The sequence below is a fragment of the Rosa rugosa genome, chromosome 5 (assembly GCF_958449725.1).
Source record: "Rosa rugosa chromosome 5, drRosRugo1.1, whole genome shotgun sequence".
Classification (NCBI taxonomy): domain Eukaryota; kingdom Viridiplantae; phylum Streptophyta; class Magnoliopsida; order Rosales; family Rosaceae; genus Rosa; species Rosa rugosa.
In genome coordinates, this window is record NC_084824.1 from 33,039,028 (window position 1) to 33,045,977 (window position 6,950).

Below are 6,950 nucleotides of genomic sequence, written 5' to 3' on the forward strand. Positions count from 1 at the left end.
GTGCAACGCATACTTGATTATCCGGACATTCTCATTCAATAAAGTTTCGAAAAATATGTTCCGAGTTCAATTATCTTTCTAATTTTTTAAAAATGAATTTCTATAATTCAAAACTTCATACATGTTGTAGAGAAACTGAATTTGAGAGGAATTTTCTGTGTATTCTCATTGATAATAGGGGCCTCTTTATATAGAGGATTACAATGCATAGAATCTCAATCATACAAGGAAAGTAATTCTACATTGATTAGGATTCTAGATCCTTCTAATTAAATCCTATTACCACTAGGTCAAGTAACCTAGAGTTTGGGCTAAACACAAATTAGGTTTTCCTTGAACACTCCCCCTTGTGTTGCCCAAACGCGGTGCTTCTCTCGTTGCCTCATTAAAAACCTTGCCGAGTAACAAAAACCCAGTGGGACAAAAATAACCTCGGTCGAAGGGGGAAAAGAGCATAACACACCCTTCACGTTTCGAGACCATACATGTAGACATCTCCCCCTGATGTCTGCATCTCCCCCTGATGACTACGGTCATGGGAGTTCGGATAACTTCCGTAAACGATGCTACCAACATGTTTCTCGAAAGTGGAATTTAGGCAATGACTTAGTGAGCAAGTCTGCCACACTGTCCTCAAATCGAACCTAGTTCATTTTGATCTTGAGGAGAGTCTGTTGTTGCTGATTAAGCTTGGTGTTGTCGCTTTGATGTAGCCTTGCTTCATTTGTTCAAAACAAGCTGCATTATCCTAAATGCTTGTAGGCTCATCTATGGTAGACTTCAAACCACAATTGTTCGAACATGCGTAATTATGGATCCAATCCATATACATTCACGAATCTCTTCGTGAAGAGCAATAGTCTCTGCATTGTTCGAAGATATAGCGACTAGGGTCTATTATGTAGACCTCCAAGATATCGCAGTCTTTACCCATGGTGAACACTTAACCAATTTGGGAATGACCTTTGTGTGGGTCAGAGAGGTACCCAGCATCAGCAAAACCTTCCAAAACGCTAACTTCGTTTTGGGATGGGGAGAGGGGACGCATGCCGGTGTTGGCGGCGTTCCTGGTGTGTGATGGGTCCGAATCCATCATCTCTCTGTAGGGATAGAACAAGCCCATATCAATCGTACATCTCAAGTATCGAAAGATATCTTTTACACCAATCCAATGGCGTCGCGTTGGCGCAGAGCTATATCTAGCTAACAAGTTCACAATATATGAGATGTCCAGTCTTGTGCATGGAGCTAAGTACAATAATGCGCATATTGTACTTAACTAGGGCATTTCTGCCCCTAGCGCATCTTCGTCATCATCCTTTGAACGAAGAGGATCCTTTTCAAGATCAAGACTACGGACGATCATGGGGGTGCTTGAAGGTTTGACATTGTCAAAATGCCTAAGCATCTATCAACACGATGCTCAAGTTCCAAACCGAGACATAATCGTGTTCTCCCATAATCCTTCATCTCAAAATCGGATTTCAAGTGTTCAGCGGTTTCCCTTAACTCTTTAAGGGCTTCTAATGAAGATCATGTCCAACATGAACCGCGATAGAATCTGAAACTTGTTATGGAAACGCGTGGGCATATCCCTTCCCAATCAAGTAGTCACTTTAGTGAGCGTTTCAACCTCTTTGTAAACGCGCTCCGTGGTCTAGAGCCACTTGACTTGGGTAAATGAATTTCACCATGAACCTTCATGTATATTCCGTATCTAGATCCCCATAGAGATACGTAGTGACCACATTTGTAAGCTGCATGTTCAGTTATTCGGAAACTACCAAACTGACAAGGTAGTGGAGTGCAATGACATCCATTACGAGAGAATATGTCTTATCGTAGCCGATTCCAGGGAGTTTTGTGAGAAGCCTTGTGCCATAAGGCGAGATTGCCATCTCTTTTTCTCATCACGCTTTCTAACGAAGACCCATTAGTCAACAGGTTTTATGTTAGGAGGTGTTGACATCACTAGCTCAAAAACCTTCCTCTTCGTTAGAGAATCCAACTTAACCTGGATCGCATCTTTCCATTTAGGCCAAATCTCTCTACGTTGGCATTCATTCATCAACGGAGCGTGGTTCGATATCATCTAACTCAACAAACTCATGCGCAACGAAATGTGCAACTACATCATCAATTATGATGGAGTTTCTATCCCACGTCTCATGTACACTAGTGTAAGTTTCATAGAGCTCTATATTCTCAGGAATAGGGTTCTAACGTTGAGGCGTCCCCCAACGATAACCATAACCCGGAAGATTCTCATGAGACGGATTATGAGTGTCGATGATCAAAGGATTGGAATGTGCCAAAGTATCCTTCGAATCCACGGGCCTCCCATGCATCCTAGTTGGGGCCATGGCCTGTAACGCCAGAGTGCCACTCTCTATGGCGTTGGCGCCATGCCTATCTCTGTGTAGGGTGGCGCTACGTCCTCTCGTTAGGACGTCCATCATTGCAGGCATGTTTGCAGCATATTTGTGTGATCTCGTCACTTTAGTAGGGATCGAGATGAGACATAGTGGGGACAGGCCACGACAATTAATGTCGTTCCTGCTGAACATCTGTGTTCTTATCTCCCCCTAACGACGGGAAGACTGTCTCATCAAAGTGATATCCGCAAATCTAGCGGTAAGGAGATCGCCATGCAAGGGCATTAAGTGGCGGACGATTGTTGGAGTCTCAAATCCAACTGAGTTGCTCATTCGTCTGTAAGGACCCATTATAAAGCGCTGTGGCGGCGCAATTGGCACATAAATGGCACACTCAAATATGCGTAAGTACGATATTTGTACCCAGTCACTAGTTGTAACGCAGAGGTAGATTGAGTGGCGGTGGGTCGTAGACGAATTAGCATTGCTGCATGCGATATTGCATCACCCCAAGCGGATAAGGAGATTGGGGCGCATTTCCAATGTCCTGACTACCATCGTAGTCGTTTCCGCGAGACCATTTGGGTTTGTACATGAGAATATGATATCCAACATCAGTCCCATGGCAATATCCATCGAAAGTCTTCGATGTAAACTCTCTAGCATCGTCAAGTCCAAGTGACGGAATAGGATGATTCGGGGAGTGAGCCCGTTGTCATATGATATTTGCTAGGAGTGTAGCATAAGTAGCATTACAGGTGGACAATGGCACAACACGGGACCAGCGTGTTTGCATATCAACCAACATCATGAGATATTTAAACGTCCGTAAGTTGGTGGAATCAGTCCACAGAATCCCTACGGATTCTATGTAGGAACATAATGAGTATTTTCATATCCATTGCATAGGACGGTCTCAGCCCTAATTTTCCTAAGGAAATGGCTTTGTAAAATGAGCGAGAGGCCTTCGAAGCAACCAAGGAGAGTTTTGGTTGGGCCTGAGCGTTTGAAACGCACATTGAAGCAAAGTTTGTGACTACATCACCCATCATGGTGTCATGACCATGGGAAGTGGCATCCATGGCGTTATAACCATGGGGATTGACATCCATGGCGTCATGGCCATGGGTAGCGCCATATATGGCGTTGTCACAAGGGACTTGGGCGGCCATATGGCGCCCCAAGACAGCTGCAGCGCCAGATGCTGCAATTGTTGCGGTCTTGCTAAGTCCAGGAATCAATTTTTGATTCTTGCTTCATTTCGCTTGAGGGTGTCCATGTGAAGTCTTTATTAGACGGATCACCATATCATGACCAGGGTGACTTATCCTGTCGAGACAAAGCCAATATGTGTCTAAATCCAAGAGATCTTCTCTCATACTTTATTGGATTTAATGGCTCGAATAGTGACATAGAGTCCACTAGAGAGACACATAAACTTCTCTAAGATGCGCCATCGTTCGCAATCATTAGAGGCATTGCAAAGGAACTCATTTCTGTTCTCTACATGCGTTTTCACGTGGAATCCGTTGGCTATCCATAGGTGCGAGTTGCCCTAGGAGCGTAGAGAGTGTCTGTGACATTAATCAAGGTGCCATTTGGCAAAGAGAACTTGGGCTATTCCATGTCCTTGAATTAATACTGATGGCCCAGCCATCGTAGTCACAAGGTAACATGCTCATAAATCAAAATGGAGTCATAATGAAAAGAACTCAAAATTTTATTCATAAGCCAACGGAGTACATCATTGTCTCTTAACCATTAGGAGAATCTAATCCAAATGCTTAGCTAATGCAAAACAATGGTAGTCGTCTAACATCTTTCGGTAATTCCAACGCAAATGTGACCAGGTGAGTAGGGAGATGTCGGTGGAGCAAAAGCTCGCTTAATTACCACTTATCTCAAAACCTTCCTAGACATCACATTTACATTGAGTACGCCTACTTTGAAGAAAGACTAAACCATAGGCATCTACTACAAAAATAATATGGCAATTGCCTACATCTCTTGGAAAATAAAGACTTAAACAGAATTGGCGATCTATTGATCCCAGCCAGATTCGTAGTCTTCAACCCTTCACTCTAGATCATCTTCTTGATCTTCTTGTTCTACATAGTGAGCTTCTCTTGCTTCACAATATGTTTTGTAGGCGGTGACAGTTTCTTCACGAGCTCTACAAATGTGTGCCCAATGATCAGACACTCCACATTGAGAACATACATCTCTTTGCTCAAACTCCATTGATTGAGGCGCTTTGAAAGCGTCATTTAGATGGCTCTTAGTGTTGGTGGCGCCACCAACATGGCCAGAGGCGTTGCCTCCCTCTCTCTTTCCACGTTCACCTCTTCGGTTCCGTGTTCGCCTATATTGGCGGTTACCTTCCCAAGTAGAGCGATTATATGGACCAGAACGTCCAGAAGTATCCCTAAGGTTAGGGTTTCGCTCTTGGCGCCTCCTCTTAGGGGCGCAACTATAATTGGATTCCGGAATATGCTCTGTTCCCACGGATCTCGAATTATAATTCTTCACAAGGATGTTGTCATACTTTTCAGTGACATTCATAGCTCCAATGAGCTCATGAAACCTTGTGATCCGTCCTGCAGTAACATCAATTCGATAGTTCTTAGCAACCATCAATGCAGAAACGGGGAAGGTAGAGAGAGTCTTCTCAATCAACATCGCATTTGTGATCTCTTTACCACAGAATTCCATTAAGGATTTAATGCAAAGTGCTTCCGAGTTGTAGTCAAGAACTGACTTGAAATCATAGGAGCGGAGGCTATGCCATCTCACTTCTAGGTTAGGAAGCAAGGAAGGAGTCACAGACGTTGCCAAATCTTTCTTTGAGTGAGACCCACAGCCTTCTGGGGTCTTCTTCATTCATACACTCGTACTGGAGCGAATCATCCATATGACGAGTCATTAGGATGATGGCTTTCGCCTTATTTGCCTCTAAGGCTGCTCTATTTTCTTCCAAAGCTTGAGCTTGCTCAACAGTTAGCACGTCCTGGCTAGGCTCGAGAATCGTATCCAGGATTCCATCGGCCTTGAGATGCTGGCGGACATCACGAACCCACCTGTGATATTCAGAGCCAGTTGTTCCCAATGAAGTAAAGTCCAATTTGTTTAGGTTACTCATCCTGAAAGAGAACAAGAAATTAGGGTTAGTTTCGGAGCGTGAAAGGCTACCACGAAAACATATAAAATTCCTGAGCGTAGTCGCTTCCAAGAAATTAGGAATTTCCGAGCGTAGTCGCTTCCAAGAAATTAGGGAATTTCCGAGCGTAGTCGCTTCCAAGAAAATCCGATTCCAAGAGGGGTTTTGGATTAGATCGAAACAATGATGTATGTGGTCGATCGTTTTTCTTCTCAACAAACTCTAAGTTTGGAGGACTCTACAAGCTCCAAGCTTGGAGTGAGCACGAACCCCCACAGTTCGGCTTTTGGTCTCCCCTATGAAGAAGAAAGGGGGGTAGAAGAAGGAAGGTTGAAAGTCCCCGAGAAAAGAAGAGAAATTGAATTTAAAAACTCTAAAAAAAACGGGAACGTTTAGTAAAAAAATACCTCGAAATAAGCCGCCGGAAATTTGGCCGGAAAAAGTCGGCCGGAAAAGTCGTCGGAAAATGGTTGACCGGCGTTGACTGGTCGTTGACCAGAGGGTTGACCGGCGTTGACCTGGGGTGCTGACGTGGCACTCTGACGCTGACGTGGGCTGCTGACTGGACGCTTGCGTGGGCGCTGACGTGGCAGGCTGACGTCAGTGGGCTTTTGGGCCTGTTTCTTTGCTTCTTGGGCTCGGCTGCTCCTTCTGCCTTTGGACCTGGCTTCGTCTGCTGGGCTGGGCGAGGTTGACTGAGGCAGGGGTTGAATGAGGCAGGCGGCGGTTCAGTGGTGCAGTGCCTTGAGGCGGCCGGTTCAGGCAGTAATCGGCCGGTTCCGGTGACGATTTTTTGGCTCTGGCAATCTGGGATTAGGCTGCAGCCTCTGGTGGAGTATGGCAACAGGGGGCAGGAAGGAAGGCTTCGAACCGGGCAGAGAGACTTTCGGTGTTTCCGGGGGCCGGTTTGGGTATTTTCCGACCGGTTCTGGGGGAAGCGCCGCCGGTTCTGAGCTTCTGAAGTTGAGATCTTCAAGGTGGGCTGCGGTGGTCTCTGGGATTTGAAGGCTACGAAATTATGGTTTCAGGGTTAGGGCTCGTGCTGATAACGTGTTGTAGAGAAACTGAATTTGAGAGGAATTTTCTGTGTATTCTCATTGATAATAGGGGCCTCTTTATATAGAGGATTACAATGCATAGAATCTCAATCATACAAGGAAAGTAATTCTACATTGATTAGGATTCTAGATCCTTCTAATTAAATCCTATTAGCACTAGGTCAAGTAACCTAGAGTTTGGGCTAAACACAAATTAGGTTTTCCTTGAACAATACATTAATTATAAATAGGTCAGTCGTCCGAAATTTTTTTGAAAATTTTCACGAACTCATTACATCACGTAATGTAATTTCAAATATTTAAATTTCAAATTTCTCTTATTGTTTCTATTTTGATTCATTTAGTCGACCATTTGTAGAC